Below are 14,801 nucleotides of genomic sequence, written 5' to 3'. Positions count from 1 at the left end.
TTGTCACCTGTTATGTCAAGGTCCCGGCATTCAACAGTGGGATCTTTCCAAGCGTGTTGAAACCTAACTGGTTAAGAATAAACCTTCCCTTCGTTTTAGGGGAGGAAAAGGAACAGCTGTGGCATCTAGCAGGCATTTAAAGTGTTTTTTCTTGTTCTCTCGGCTCCGGTGGTGTGCCCGACTTAGGGCTGCAATTTTCCCCCAGTTTTGTGCTCATTTTGCATTTCATTAGATCATGAAAATAATGCACAGCAAGCAGCAGCGTGAGCGCACGGGGAAGCTTTGTACAAGCACAGCTTTGCAGCAAGGACCAAGACCTGTGTGTCTGAACACCGGAGCGCCCGGTGAGCGAGAGCTCACGAGTCCATCCTTCAGCACTTGCCCAATTTCTTCGCCTTTTTTCGTTTCTGACTCCTGCTAGGACTCCTGTCTGTGATGCTGCAGCCAGAGCAGCAGCTTCTTGTCTGTGGGGTGTGAGGTGGGCTGATGAGGCGCTCTCCTGAGTTGTCATGTGAATGTGCTAGTTATTTGGTTAAATCTCTCCGTGCCACTTCACTTACTTATTTTAATGGGAGAAACCGACGTTTGGGAGTGAAATGGCTGTGAAGTGAGCAGGACCTAACCGAGAGAAGGAATTCGACCAGCGGCAGGGGTTTGGCCAGGGCCGGCTGACTGAGGCTGTGCGCTGGCTGAAGCAGCAGAGGCACTTTGGACGTGGTGCTGGGGATGTGACGCACGTCGGGCAAGGAGAACCTGTCACTGACCACGCTCTAGCAGGAGCCGTCAACAAGTGAAAATTTTCCTTTGCCTAGGACTCGCAGCATAGTTTTCCTATTTTTCATCCTCGCTGCAAGTGCTGGCTCACCTTTTTCCAGGGTGACTCTCTGTTTTTGGATATGCTGTTTTCTCCCTCTGCCTGAACTTAGGCCCAGAAATCCTCTTGGCCGTTTATCCCTGTATATGGTTAAGTGTAGGAATGATGAAATACATAGGGCTGGCTTTACTGCTCGTCTGCGGGTGCGGCGATGGGGACGGGCGGCAGCTGAGGAAATGGAGGGGAGAGAGGAAGCACATAGCTAAAAGTAAAACTGCGGGTTATATATAGACGCAGGCTGCGGCATCTTGGTCAGGTTGTTGTGATTGCTTCCCTAAATATGTCCCTGGCTCGTTGGGGTTTCTCGTCCTCAGCCCGCTTAATGAGCGGAGTGCTTACCGATAGTCTCCGGTGCCTAGCTCGCTGTGCTCCTCTATTTTCCTCTTACTGGGGCAAGAGCAGCATGGTCGAGTGCTGGGCAGCTGGTTCAGGTGCTTGGTTAACTGCTGGCGAGCCCTAGCTTCACTAATCGCGTGGGAGAAACATCGGAGGTGTGCATTTTGGGGTGCTTTGCTGAAGGTTTATTGCAGAAGGTGGGGCGGATGGCGTGAGCAGGGAGGCTGACTAAACTGATTGGCGTTGTGGTTTTACTGTTAGTATTTACTAACCAAGGGTCACCTTCTCCTTTGGAGCCGTAGCAGTAATTTTTGGTGCACTGTGCTCTCTTCCAGCCCTGAATCTCGGCACACCTGAAGCGACTGCTGACACTTTAAAGATGCGCGCAAGCAAAGAAGAAGAACTGGAAGGTGACGTGTTAAGGACGTGGTCCGCCTGGCAGGTAGGTCCTGCACTGTCAGGACGTGGTGTGTTCGGTGCACGGTTCTGTCTTGCCTAGCTTGGATGGAGAAATCTGGTGTTTTGGTGCGAGTACTCGCTCCTGTGCTGGTAAAATCAGGTAGAACTGTGTTAATTGGAGGAGATACCCTTGTATTGTGAAGTACAATGGAATACATGAAAGAATAAAATAACTATTTGCTTTATAACTATGGCTTAATTACTGATTTCAGTGGCTGCCTATGAGTAGTAATTGTGAGCCATCGGGAAAGGGGAAAGATGGGCCTTCTTTAAGGCTTCAAAGTAGTTAAGAAGATTTTCTCATGACGGCTTTTCTAGCCCGTTGGCTGAAATAAATGATCACATAATGGTTTGCTCTGCTAACCTTTGAGCTGCTCCCTGCTGCACACTTGGTATAGATCTCGGGCTGTGCTCCTAGCAATCCCTGAGGAAGGGGGCAGTTTTTCTTGCATCTGGATGTTGTGCCTTTGACAAGAGAGTTCAGACATCCTGTGTGTTTGTACTCTTCTCCTGGCTGGTGCTCGTGTATTTGTGCTAGACCAGTCTGTTTTTCCCCCAGCCCTGTGAATCTGTGCAACTTAACAAATGTGCATCTGCCCTGTATTGCAGGTGAGAGGGTCAGGAAAGCGATGCATTTCACCCTTGCCTTCTGTGGGTGGATAATGTGTGGTTGGAAATAACCCTCCATTTTTCCATTATGCCATTCCAGAGCTTTGAAGAAGAAACTGGGTCTCATACCAGAGCAGAGTTAATTTATGTGCAAGAAATGAAGCTCTGTGGTTAAGCCTTAGTGAGCAGACATTAACCGATGGAGAATTCATTTCCCGTAGTTCATGGTTGTGAGATAGATGACAGTGTCCCTCTGGAAAGGGGACTTTCCACCCCAAGACTGATTTCTGATTTTTTTCTCCACCCCAGTTGTGCCATGCCTGGGGCCTGCTTGCTCTGGACTTCAGTGGTCAGTGACCTGTGAGGAGTGCAGCTACTGGGCTGGTGCCCTTCTTGTTATTAGCTTCCCTGACCCACTTCCAGTTCTGCAGGCTAAACCCAGTCTCTTCAGCTCCTGGAAGTGCACTAACGGAGCCTGCTGTAGCACAGGTGTCCGCGTGCACTGCTCGGTCTCCTGAGAAGTGTCCTCATTGAAGTTGCCTTGAGAGCTGATGAATCACGTGCTAGATGGGCCCTCAAATACCTTGCGTTGGTAATCTTGCCAGTGCAGGGAATGTGGTTGCTCTCTCACAACTTGTCTTACCATTAGAGATGGAGAATTTGGTGAGAGGAAGCAGGTAAAGCTTTTAACTCTGCCAACCCAGCTTGTTGGACAGAGTCGGGGCCTCTTGGGAGCAAGAGTAGGGAGAAGGGGATCAAGTCTTACATCTCTCAGTATTTGCCACGACTATAATAATGCGTTTGGATTATTCGTGTGGAAGGTCATGAGGTAAATGGAAAGGATTCCTTTGTTTCGTCTGCAGAAATTAATGTCTTTTATTACTCAAAGGTTTGCACAGAGAGACAGATCGTGGCATTATAGCAAATTGTGTCATCCCCTCTGCATGCTCTGCATGCCGTGCCCTGGCATATGCAGGGTTTCTAGTATCTTCTGAAGGAGCTTTGAGAACCAGACTCTCAGGATCTCTGCTCTTAGGGCTTGGCCCCTTTTTCTCAACTCTTCCTTTCCCCCACCCATCTCTGATGTCCTCTCCCTCCCAATTCATTTGTTTTTAAAATGATTTTGCTATTGTGTGCATCAATATGCACATAGCCTGTCTTGTTTTTCTCTTGGACTAAAAGTGCAAAGCAAATCTGTTTATGGTTTTGGTGAGCTAATTCTTCCCCACCCTAGATTTTTAAATAGACTCTTTCTCTACCAAGCTTGCAGAGCTTGCAGGATGTATTGAAGTAATGGGAAAAATATGCTGTGTGTTAACCTTCCTTTTTTGTAAAACTTTGTTTACAACACCCTATTCCTAGCAGGACATTTGGGAAGTGTGTATCTGGATGCCGAAGCAAGTAGAAGACATTGAAATGAGAAAATGGTAATTTAATGCCTTCAGAGAGGAAATGTTTGGAGTTGTCAGCTTTCGGCACTTGGCTTGCGCAGCGAAACAAAGCGGGCTGTACTGAGCTGTCCCGTCACTTATTTGGCTCTCCTTCCCTCCTGGGAATTGCTGTGTTCCCTGGAGGGCCCAGGGAAGGCAGGGGGGCCGGGGGACCCCAGCCCCGTGCTGCTGGCTCCTGCCCGGCCGTGTTGCCTCGGGTCTGGCAGCAGGAGGTCAGAGCAGTGAAAAATGCTCTTGGCCTGCCGACGGTCTGCTGGATGACGTGTTTGGCACGTCACTGGTGTGTTGGAAATGTTATTTACCTCTTGATTTCATCCTTCCTAAGAATCAATCTTTGAGTGTTTGTGTTAGCAGCTGGCAGGGCTTAGCGGGCTTTGGGGTTTGTGCTGGAGGGTCTGCTGGCTTTTGGGAGGCTGCAACGAGCTCGGGTGGCCACCAGCGGAGCTCCGGGGTGCCGGGATCTGCGTGGCTTGGCCGGCAGCACCTGTCCCCTGTGTGTGGCGTGGGTGTCCCTTCCTGCTGCTCCCCAGCCGGGCTGGGGCCGTGCTGTATTGCTGCTGTGCACCGATGGGCTGCGCGGTGCCGCGGAGCTGGCCCTCACATCTGCGGGCACACAGCGCGGGCAGAGCTCTGCAGGGCAGATGTTGGCTTGGTTGGGGCCCCTAGGTGCTCCTGCAACGTAAATAAGCAGGGGTAGGGTTTCAAAGCAAGGAAATTTTTGGCATTGTTCGTGTCACGCCTCTTCAGGGCCGTGTTCAGGGCCCGAGGACCCGGAGGCTGCTGGTTTAGTCTTGTTAGTAACAAGATGACCTGCTGGAGGTGCTCCCGCAGGGCTGTGCTGGGCTGGTTGCTGCAGAGGATGAAGCATTTGTCCTTACCAGGCGGCGAGGTGCAGTGGAGTCAGGACCTGTGGCATGAAAAGTCCGTGGTGCTGCCACGGTGAGTAAAGGGGGTGCTCTGCAGGACGTCTCCAGCCCCAGCTACAGCTCTGAGCCTGCTCCTCACCTGGGTTTGGGGTCAGGCTGTGCGCAGAGGAGCAGGAGGCACAGCAGGGTCTGCTGGTGAGCAGCCTGAAAAGCAGACCCGGCTGGGGCAGGGCCGTCGTGCTCGTACGGCTGTCATCAGCTACTGCCGAGCGGCTGCCTCTGCTCATCCAGTGGAGGAGAGATGGGAGAAAGATATCTTCAGTTCCCACAGTCTTTTGCCCTGAGAGAGACACTTCTCGTTAGAGCGTTTGCGTGCAGCAGAACAACGTGAAGAATTCACCACTTGAAGGCTTTGTGGAGCAGGGTTGTTCTTTACCCATTTAATTTTCTGGTGGGTGTTTTATTTTGTAACAATCTCGGTGGCGGCCAAGTTCTCTCTCTTTTATTTAATTTAATTTTATCTTATTTTTTCTGTTGAGCTGACAGACTTTGGTCCCACATAGGAAGGTGATGGTTGGGGCTCTGGACAAAGCTCACGGATTGCCAAGCAGGTGGCCGTGTAGCTGCGAGGCTGTTTTGGGAACCGACTGCAGTGGTGTGTGTACCTCTGGTTTCCTCTTCATATCTGCCCACTCAGGATGTGTAACTGTGAAGTTTTCCCAACTAGCAAGTCAGTTTTTTCCTGACGTCCTTGCATCCCTTCCCTTCAGCTCTCCCTTCCTACTCCGCCCAGAGGAGCTGCTCTGTTTCTTATTGACATAGCTGCTCGGAGTTTGTATATGATTTGAGTTGGACAAATTAAATTGCTTGTATACAGGGAGATTGAGGCCACCGAATGCTTAAACACTGCATAAACTTCTTGGCTAGACCCATGCTGTTTCGACCCCCCACCAAGCAGCCTGCATTGTAGTGCATGGAAAAGAAAATTCCACCTCGTGCGGCCCTCTCCAGGCCTGTTGCCTCACGCTTTTACTGTTTGTCATCAGCTGAAAATTACCTGAGCTCTGTAGATACCCAGATGTGGTTTGACTGTCGGTTGTATTAGAAGTTCATCTGCCCGCTGGAAGGTTTTGTCCTTGCTGCTGCTTGAGGTGCTGGAGCTGAGCGGGATTTGGGGCATGGGTAGGGGTGATGCTGCCGCCTGCCCCGTGCTGGCCCCAGCCCCGCATCCCCAAGGCGGCACGATTTTGGCAGTGCCACTGGGATGCCTTGAGGCAGCTCTGCTTAACCAGGGTACCTGGAGGGTGTGGAAGGCATTACCAATGGTTTTCTGCTTGGGGACTAGGGTCTGCTTAGAGCCTTGGGGCTGAGGGGTGTTGTAGGCTCCAAGCAGATTTTCTTTGGGAAGGTGAGGAGTTGCTCCTGTGGCCCATAAAAACCCAGATAAAATGCATTCAGTCTTTGTTTTAGCAACACAGAGACTGACCGCACTCCGGGTTCAAGGTGAGGCCTTGTGCAGAGGGAGAGGCTTTTTGGTGTCTGGAGCAGCACTAGGGCTGTAACACTGCTTCAGCCAGAGGCGTGCAGAAGTATTTATGAATGAAGATGCAAACACGAGGTGAACCTTGCCAACCGGTAAGGGCTTACTCATGGGAGGCCACCCTTCAAAACAAAGTGATTAGCTGTGAACCAAAACCAGTCTCTTATCTTGATCTGGAGTCTTAGAAGCACTCTGGTGGTGGTGGGGCTGTCTGCAGCACCGAGGGAGTTGTCTGCTTCGGCATGCTGAACACGCTGCAGCTTTGATTTTATTTCCAAAACAGCAATTTGAGCGTGTTGGGCTGGAGTGGAAATTTGCTGTGCCAGTATAATTCAGCATAATCTCTATATGCAAACTAGGAGGGTTTCTGACAAGAGGTGATCTATTAGAAGGATGATTTCTGATAAATAACTGGATTGGGACTCGCAAGTCCTGGGTTCAATCTCTTGCTTTGCAGTAAGCTTCCTGCGACCTTGGGCGAGCTATTTAAAATTGCTCAGTGCCTCATTTCCCTTTCTGTAACCTGCCGGTAACAGCATTTCCCTTCCAGCCCAGGAGTGCTGTGGCAGTGGGAAGGCAGTCAGAGCCTTTTCCGTGGTCAGCGAATGAAGAGCCCAGAGCAGAAGGCACAACCATCTTATGGGCCTTTCTTCTGTTCTCATGGGGAAAAGAGAATAGAATATCCACTTAAACAGCTTTATTTCACTTTGTGAGAACCTGCAGCTCCCTGCACAGCCACAGACGTGCTACAAAGGTGCGTGCTCCCTGAGCGGAGAAGCGTTCCCCAGCATTGCTTTTTTTTTTTATTTTTTTCCATTAGCTTTAAATCAACGGCCGGTTTCGGTAGAGCAGGTTTCTGGTGCTCCTCTGACCTCTGCGTGAAGTTTTCCTTTAAAGTATTCTTCTGCTTTTGCTCCCGCACTGCCTTTCCGCTTTAGGCCCTGGTGGATGCTAGGGAGAGGTGATGGCTTTGAGGACAGAGGTGCTGGCACCTGGAGCTGCTCCCTGCTGGAGCCCACGGGACTTACCTCGGCGAGACCCTTTTCCCTCTCCGTGCTTGTTTCCTCTTTCCTAGAGTGGGGTTAACGGTGCTGGCCTTCCCTGTTACCGCTTCCCAAATGGCAAGAGTCAGGTTTCCCAACATCCCTGAAAAGCGGGAGGGCAGGGGAGGCAGGGGCTTGCTCTGGAGCCCCTCGGTGTTATATCGAAATCGCTCCTTCTGGTTCTGCAGCCGGGCACGATGGCTTGTGCCTGCCGTTGAGGAGCCCACCAAAGCAACCTAGCAGCAGGCTGTTAGGAATGTAAGTTGGGGCCAGCTCTTTCATCTTCGGTGTATTTATCCTGCAAAGATGTTATCGTCTGTGAAAGAGGCATGGCCCAATAGCTGGGAAAACCCATCCCTTTTGGAGAGAAGCTTGGCTTTCATCTCAGCCCTGCCTGGTCAGTGGAGGGGCACTGTGTAGTCCGTGCTTCTGCGTGTCTGTGGCAGCCCTTCCCAAAACCCCAAACCCTTTCCTCTCCAGGGTATCTTTGCCTGAACTATTAAATAGTGCATCGCTGTTGGTGTCTGCTCGGTGCTGTGAGGCTGGGCAGGTCCGGGGCAGGGCAGCAGCTTGGGACTGCTTCCTCCGGGGGCTGTAACCCTCAGGTTAGGGCTTTGGGGAAAGTTGGAAGCTGTTTCCTGGGTGGCATGGAGATTTTGGGTAGGTCTTCCCTTAGGTTCTGCCTGCAGCCAGGAGGAGAATCGAATCCCCAGTATAGGGGGTGCACTGTATGCAAGCACTTCTGCAGTCTAACCTTCTTGGGTTTTATGATCCTCACCCTGGGACACATACGTGTAAGGCTGTAGGCTTCACTACATTGTGGGTCTTTTATTGGTTCACCCAACTTTGTGTGCTGGGGAGGTCGAGATTCAAATTGGCATGTGTGTGTTTAGAAGTAAGATCCCACAGCTGTGCCTTGTGAGAGCCTTCAGAGCCCTCTTTTAGGGTGCCCTACAAGGAGGGGCTGTGGGGAGAGGCTAGGCAAGGGTCCCTTGGGGAAAATCTGATGTGCCATGGCAAGAACTGGCGGCAGAGGAAGGGAGCGATGAGGAGGTTAGCTGCAATTTCCTGATATTGATGGATTCCTGGGGTACTCGTCCAGCACACCCGCATGCTCTGGGGGACACAGGCGTTGTGTTCCTCACTGTAACTTGAATATCCTCGTATGAGCAAGGCTTGGCTGGGGGGCAGCTGGGGTCCCGTGGGACCATTGCTGAAGAACGTGTGTAATCCAGGAGGTGTGTAATCTTCACGGGCAGCTTTTCACTCACCAGCACTTGCCAGGTGTGATGAGGCTCGAGCCCAATTTAGAAGGGGGGAGAGGATGAAGGGTACAGATGGGAGCCGCTGGCCCTGAATTCTGAGGGCTGCCCCTAGTGATGGCGAAGTCCTTTGGGTTTGAAAGGAGATGGTCTGGAAGGGACTGACGCTGTGACTGTAGCTCTTTGGTGTCTGGGACGGTGTTGCAAACCGTTTTTCCACCTGTCACTGGAAGGTATGTACAGTTTTATGGCATTAATCCAGGGCGAGTTCACTTAATGAACCTCTTGATTGTTTTGCCTAACGCTGGCCACTCGAGTAAGCAGCTTGATACAAAGGTTTGCGTGATTATCTTAAGGACATTGCCCTTGCAGGGTTTGACTGTGAAGCTGCCTTGTGTGCTTCTGAGCTGACTGGAGACGTGTCCTACACACCGTTAACGTTTCTTCCCCTTGTTCCCCTGATATTGCAGACGTCCATTCACTTAATCTCTTCCCGGCAGGTGATTATGGGCTTGTATATGGGAGGAATTCCTGCTGCCCTGAGCTTTATCCAGCTTGACACGCTGTCGTTTTGCTGCAATATCATTGAGGTGCTTCCAAGTCTGCTTCTCTCCCAGCCCAAGGAAGAAAACAATTGCCTGGAGAAACGGCGTTGGGTTGTTGTTTGCCTCCTTTGTCCACAGTGTCTGGATTTTTATTTTTTTTTTCACAATTGGCAGTAGCTAAATAACTTCAACTTCTGGGCTTTCAAACTCTAAGCAGAATTAAGATGAAGTAACATTGAGCAGCTTCGGGACAGTAACTGAGAAAGTGACCCATTCTTGTGAAACGTAAGTGCCGCAATGTGTTTTTTCACGGTGTATTTTGTGCATCTGTTTTCCTGTTGATCTGCACGACAGCCGGGGTGCCTCCAGCTGCCACGTGGATCTGGGGGAGCGCGGAGCTGTGGCTGCAGCTGCTTGGGATTGGGGTGCCCAGGCTGCCCCGGCCAGGCTGCAGCCCCGTGGCCTCCAGCACCTCCACGCTTCTAGATGGACACCTCTACAAAATGTCCCAGCCCTGGGAGCCAGGACTTCGGGATGAAAATCTGTCGGGCAGTTCTTGGGTACAGTCTCAGCAAATGCTCGTCCTGCCCCAAGCACTGAGAAGCGACGGGTTGCACGCTGCAGCAGGCAGAGCTGTGCTGGGGTTTGGACGGATCCTGTAAATTCACCTTGTCTAGAAGCGTGCCTTCATCTCCCTGAGCGTGGCTCTGATTTGAACTGCTGACCTAGAAACGAACGGCTCCGTCATGCTGTTACCAAGCCCCTGAGCCAGCCCGATTCCTGTATTTGCAGACAGCCTGCTGACACAGCACGACCGTCATTTTGGCGTTGTGGTCCCCTGTGCTGACTCCTCCCGCAGTTTGGTCTCTCGTGCTATTTTCCGAGTTATGTTGAACAGAGTTAATAATTTATGCTATGCCATTCATCCTAATGATGGTGGGGAACGTTTTAGACTGCTGTAATGAGACTGCCCTCCATTTCTCTCCGAAAAAGAAGCGAGCCTTTTGGAAAAAAAAACGTCTTTTTTGCTGTTCCCTCTTTCTCTGAGGGAATAGCATAGGCTGTGATGCTTTGGGTGCTATAGATTGGGATTTTGCAATGAGAGCTTTTCCACTTTCACTTGAGAGGCTGGGAAATTTTAGACCCCTGAAAGAGCTTTTCTCTAAGCTAGCTAAATCAGTTCTAATGAAATGAGAGCTTTCAGATAGGCAAAGTGATTTTTTTTAATTGACTCTCATTTCACTTAATTCCCTGGTTATTCCCTTATTCCCCCCGAAGGACGTTGTTTCTGTTCTGCATCCCATCTAGTCCAGCTTGCACAGTTGTTTGCAAAGGGTGGGATGGTTTCAAGAGGACAAAATGCAGCAGTCAGCTCTCGTTTAAGCAGCATCGTGATAGAAAACAGGCACAAGCCCTTTCTCTTTTTTCTCCCATCACTCCCCCTTGTCACCTGTCTGCATGTCTGATTTGGGCAAATAAGCCAGCTCTTAGTAAGCTCTATTTGCTGTTGTCACTGGGAGGGGTAAAAAGTCCTGGAACCTGCCTGCCTTTATGGCTTTTTTCTGTTTTTTTTTTTTTCTTTGTTCTCTCTTCTCTGGGCAATTCGTCTGGATTTTTGAAAGAAGTATTACTTAATGGTGTCGGTAAATTACACAAGTGGCCAAAAAGCAGTTCTGAATCCATGCAGCAGGAGTTTATAGGAAACAGGCTTGGTACTGATAGGAAGCCTTGCCTGCCTGGTTAAAAATTGATGGACACTCTTTACTCTGAGTGTCGGGATGGACCAGCTGTCCTCCAGCGGTCCCTCCCAATCCTGGTTGTTGTGTGTTTCTGTGACATCCACGGAGGCCCCAAAATAGGAGCTCAGGAGATGAGCCAGCAATGCGGCTCAGCAGCTGCCTTAATTCTGCAAGTGGGGCTGCACAGAAAAAGCATCACGCTTTCGAGGTGAGACAGTACCTGTGGGGCCGAAACCAAGATTTCTGCTGCTCTTGGCACTCCTGCGGGCTGATGCCATGGGAACGAGACCCAAATCCCACACGTATTGGGGCCTGTGGGGTTGGCATGTCGCTGTTAAAACCCACAGCTGCCTGACTGTCTGCTGCTACAGGCGATGGATGAGCTGATAGCAAGAGGTACATGCCTCTCTGCGTCCGTGTGAACAGAGAAAATAGTGAGTACTTAGAAAATACAGCTGTTGGAGATGTACTAATAACTTCACACTCGGCTGCACACACAGAAAGTGGGGCTTTCCTGATTGTGATCTGTATGTCTGTAATTTCAAAACCTATGGCAGAGACCTGAAGACAGGTTCTGTATGGCTTGGCAGTAATTGGGCAGTATTTGCATAATGATAGTAATTTCCTTGTTCTCATTTCCTAAATTTGGTTTGCAAGACCATACTGAAATGTGACTTAGAGCTGTAAGCATTTCTCTCTGTTGGCGGCTGGAAACGAAGTGTTAGCTGTGACTACTTACAGAAATAAGTGTTCAGTGTTAGACTAAATTGAATAATATGGTGGTGTTCATATCTTAATCTTCCAAATAGTGCTCTTAAATTTGCTACAGTGATGTCTGAAAAGCTTAAAAATAATAAACTCTATTGTACAGAGCTTTGAATACAGAGTGGAGGCTTAGTGATTGCTGGCATTTTGTGGGTATAGTCGCTAATGCATGGCAAGGAAGCAATTCTCCCAGCATGCCTGAATTTCTTAACCGAATTTCCTCGTATTAAGGCCTTGTGATCCACAAATTAATTAGTACATCAATATTTTGAATAAAGGCTCGCAGGAAACCTCAGTCCCCGAACCAAGCCCCTTTGCGTAGGCCGTCATACCACCTTAAAACACCTCTCGTTTTCCCCGCGTGGCTGCCAAAAGCTGCTTGCATCCAGCAGCTATTCAGTAGCATACGTGAAGTGGGCTGGTGAGCTCATGTTCCACCCAGCGAGAGGCACCAGCAGCTGACTTTCGGCAACGAGCTGAAGTCCTGAACGAGCCTCGGCATCTGATTTTTAGCCCGTGTTCCCTGCAATAAGGTAACGAACCAACTCCTAACCTTCCGCCGTGAGAATAGTCAAACTCCTGGCGATTTGTTTATTTTAATGGTATCAGGAATTCAAAAATTGAGGGCTCTGGGGAATCAAGAGTCTAAGGGAGAGCTTGGAAAAGAGGGTTCTGGCTTTGCTGATTTTTCTCGGAAGACGTCTGTGTTGCTCTGCATAATTCCCCTGCATCCTTGTGAATGGATTTTTAAATAAGGAGTTGCAGAGGGCAGCTTCGGAAATGGCCGGTGAGAGCAGCAGGCATGATTTAAAAATCCAGCAGAAAAAAAACAGAAGGGGGAGGGGAGGAGGACGTGATTTGTTTATCACAACTGTACTTGAAACTAATTTTAAATGTCTGTCTTCAGAGAGTAAGGAAATTCCTTCAGCTTCCAGCAGTAAATAACTGGGATGCTTTTAGCTCACAGCTGACCTACAGAGGATGGTGAGCTTTCAACGCAAAAAATAATTGCCTCTCCATGGATAATCCATTCCAAGTCTCGCTAAACAGCCGGAGGAAGTGAAGAATCCTGACAAGCACGGTTCATATCACAACTAACCCTTGAACTTTGTTCTGTTTCTCTGCCTGCTGCCCAGAGCAGCTTGACAAATGGTTTTGAACAAATCTAGTTTTCAAACCAAAGAGCAGGTGACAGGGATTGCTTTTGGCTGGCAGGTGCTCGGTTGGGATTCTGGTATCTCCAGCCCATGGAAATCTAGAATGAAATCCCCAATCCATTTTTCTCTTGGTGCCAATCCTAAAAGAGGTAGTGATTGTTTTAAAGAAGGGGAGAAGAAAGGCTGTCTCATGTGAGCAATCTGGGGTCAGTGAATGAGGGTTTGGTGGTTGAGCTATAGATTTCTCCATAACCACTCTTCTTGGTGGTGAAGTACCTGATGCTTGCTGTGTTGCAGACTTCTGAAGCTCAGCTTCCCATCAAGCATCTCAGCAAAGGCTTTGGCCATTTGGAAGCTGAGCTCTCTGAATGATCTGCCCCGCTGTATGCCAGCATAAACTGTTGGGAAGTGGGGACTTCTGGAAGTCTTGTCACTTATGTAGGTACTAAAAAGGAGACGGGCTCTTTTGGAAAACTGTGTTCCAGCTGAAGGAGCTGAAAACTTGCCAGTCTGGCCATATGCTTCTGAAGTTCTTGTGGTTCAATGCTTTGGGCCAGGATGTTGGCTATTTAAGGCAATGGAAGAAAACCCTGTGCCCCTCTTGCACAGTAGGTATGTGAACTCAAAGCATTAGGACAATGGTGACTGTAGAATTAGATGGTGTCCCTAATTTCCCTCTTCAGTTTTAAGTGGATGCAGCATTCTTCACTTACAATCTCAACTGTTGTGTTGCATTGTTGTATGGGGTTGAACATCTGCCCCTTCCAGCCACAAAAGTGGCTGTGTTCCAGTGGCGGGTGGTTTCTTTCTATTCAGGGATCCTCTGAGGCCTGGAAATGCTTAAGCATTAGGCATGACATACTGTCAGCTGCTGCAGAGCCCCTTGGCTCTCCTCCTTTCAACATCCACGGGACCGGAGTAGGCGATCGTGGCTCACCTGTGCCCCATACCTGGCACAGACTCTGGCACTGCCGAAGGGGGAGCGGGGCTGCAGCAGAAGCCTGGTCGTCCATTGCAGAAAGCGTTTGTGGTCCCAGCTCCCACAGGAGGAGAGGGAAGCTCTGTTGTCAGCTCCTCTTAGCGAGGTCTTGATGCAGAAGGAAACATAACCCAGAAGCTGGAGTTTGAAGACTTACCAAAGCAGAAAAATTGGCTTTGTCACCCTCCGGTGATATCCTTTTAGGTAGCTGTGCCGTGTGGGGCTGCAATTCTACCGCTTACCCTTTCGTTGCTTGCAAACAAAATGAAAACGTGGCTTGGAGTCCAGGGAAGGCAGTGCTGCTGGGAGCCTGGGGCCTGATCCTTCGCTGCTTGTGTAGCAGCCCTGGGCTCACCTGTCCTGCTGGGTGGCAGGGAAGGGCGACGGGGAACAGCGGCGGCGTGGGCCGGGCCTCTGCCAAGATGGTGGGCCTCCACCAGACAGGCCTCTGCAGGGATGGTGGGCCTCTGCCAAGATGGTGGGCCTCCACCAGACAGGCCTCTGCAGGGATGGTGGGCCTCTGCCAAGATGGTGGGCCTCCATTAGACAGGCCTTCAAAGGCATGGTGGGCCTCTGCCAAGCTAGTGGGCCTCCATTAGACAGGCCTTCACTGGGATGGTGGGCCTTTGCCAAGATGGTGGGCCTCCACCAGACAGGCCTCCACCGCGGTGCTTTGCCCCGCATTAGGAATGGTTGGGGTGCTCAAGCAGAGCAGGGAATGAGCTGCCAGTCCCCCGTGCGTTTCTCAGCGTAGTATGTTCTTCCCCCAGCATTGTGCTGGTGATTGACTGGTGTTTTCTCGGCAAAAGGCTCCTGAATATTCATTTGGCTGATGGGAGATGAGAGTATGGTAGCGCCTTGAAATCAGCTTGGGGAGGGGAAGCAAGCAAAACTGCCTTTTTCTCGCTACTGTTGCTACTCGAGCTGTGTCAAATACATACTTCACACGGATAAATGATTGCAGAGACCTGAGCCTACCCTTGTAAAGCAGAAATTACAGCGCTGGCATACTTGCCATCCTCATTCAAAAGCCCATTCCTCATTATAATGACTTTATACATATTATTTCAGCTCAAAATGCCATTTCTCTTCTCCCCACCCATTTCCTTTACTGGCTGTGACATACAGGAACTACACCCATGGCTTGACTAGCCTCTCCTGACCTTTTGTAACTTG

General features: G+C 50.1%; 1 protein-coding gene across 6 annotated transcripts in view; it reads left to right on the top strand.

The window, feature by feature from the left end:
* The window catches only part of ZHX3 (zinc fingers and homeoboxes 3), a 50,314-nt gene that overhangs the window by 16,656 nt on the left and 18,857 nt on the right, over positions 1-14,801 (top strand). For 4 of the 6 annotated variants that reach the window (XM_083801659.1, XM_083801662.1, XM_083801660.1 and 1 more), the window contains one exon: positions 1,546-1,652. The gene's annotated coding sequence lies outside the window, so the exon portion shown is untranslated. Of the gene's footprint in view, positions 1-1,545; positions 1,653-8,940; positions 12,023-14,801 lie in introns of all 6 variants that reach the window. The other 2 variants (XM_083801664.1, XM_083801663.1) reach the window with 1 other exon arrangement.

Source organism: Anser anser (assembly GCF_964211835.1).
Source record: "Anser anser genome assembly, chromosome: 16".
Classification (NCBI taxonomy): Eukaryota; Metazoa; Chordata; class Aves; order Anseriformes; family Anatidae; genus Anser; species Anser anser.
This window is presented reverse-complemented; position numbering and strand designations above follow the sequence as displayed.